This window comes from Rattus rattus, chromosome X, assembly GCF_011064425.1.
Source record: "Rattus rattus isolate New Zealand chromosome X, Rrattus_CSIRO_v1, whole genome shotgun sequence".
Taxonomy (NCBI): Eukaryota; Metazoa; Chordata; class Mammalia; order Rodentia; family Muridae; genus Rattus; species Rattus rattus.
This window is the reverse complement of record NC_046172.1, coordinates 100,606,308-100,607,237: the sequence shown is the minus strand read 5'-3', so window position 1 is coordinate 100,607,237 and position 930 is coordinate 100,606,308. Positions and strand designations below refer to the sequence as shown.

The following is a 930-nucleotide window of genomic DNA, read 5'->3' as shown; positions in this document are numbered from 1 at the left end:
CTTCTTCAAGCAGTTTATTCAGGAAACTTGATACAATCTTCTACCCCGGGTAACGCCCTACATCAGCTTAAGTACCCAACGCCAACCAACCCCAACGTGCCACGTGGGTCATGCAGACAGGCTGTCACTATGTGGAACCTAGCAGGCCAGCCAGGCATAGCCAAATAAGGACTTGTTTACTACAAGGAGTGATCACCGTCAGGAGGGTGGAAGGCAGAAACCAGCACCATCTTTGAGGCCCGGCATGTCGCAGCTCCCTACATGCAGCCAAATGCTGGATCCTGTTTACATATCCAGTCTGTTAGTCTGTGTCTTTTTATTGGGGAATTGCATCCACTGATGTTAAGAGATATTAAGGAATAGTTATTGTTGTTTAAAAATATGGAACTCTTCACAAATCTTTTTGTCATCCTTGCCCAGAGGTCATCTAACATTCTCTGTATCATTCCTAATTAATATATGTGCTGCATGTCTGGATGCCTGCTGGGTCTGGATGTTATCAGCTCTGACTGTTGTCCATGCAGCAGAGGGCCTGAGTCAATCACGCAGCAAGGTTTTTTAAGCAACTAGGTCAGTAGCCAATTAATATGCTTATCGATGTAATGGACAAATATAGCACTTAAGAGTAAATGGTTGATAGTTGTCAAAATGAACACCTGGCAGATGGTGGGCTTGTTTTTCATGCCCTGCAACAGCACCTTCCATTGATTCACTGTGTAGGCATTATTATTTACAGCTGATATTGAGAAGGCAATATTAGCTTAGAATTTGTGGGACTGGCCAATCCATGACTGGTCTACATTGAGGCCCAATACATGAGAGGGAGCCCATGCTCAACACTGCCTAGATGATCTGGATCTGATGGTTCCAAGACCTAGGGCACAACCAACCAGAACTTTGGTAAAAAATGTCAATGAAATAATTGTTAAT

The 930-nt window shown here is 43.8% G+C and overlaps 1 non-coding gene across 1 annotated transcript; it reads right to left on the bottom strand.

Moving 5' to 3' along the window:
• Window positions 1-375: 375 nt before the first annotated feature.
• On the bottom strand, window positions 376-480 carry LOC116889442. Its single transcript, XR_004386404.1, has one exon. It is a non-coding gene; the product is annotated as a U6 spliceosomal RNA (small nuclear RNA).
• Window positions 481-930: the final 450 nt, after the last annotated feature.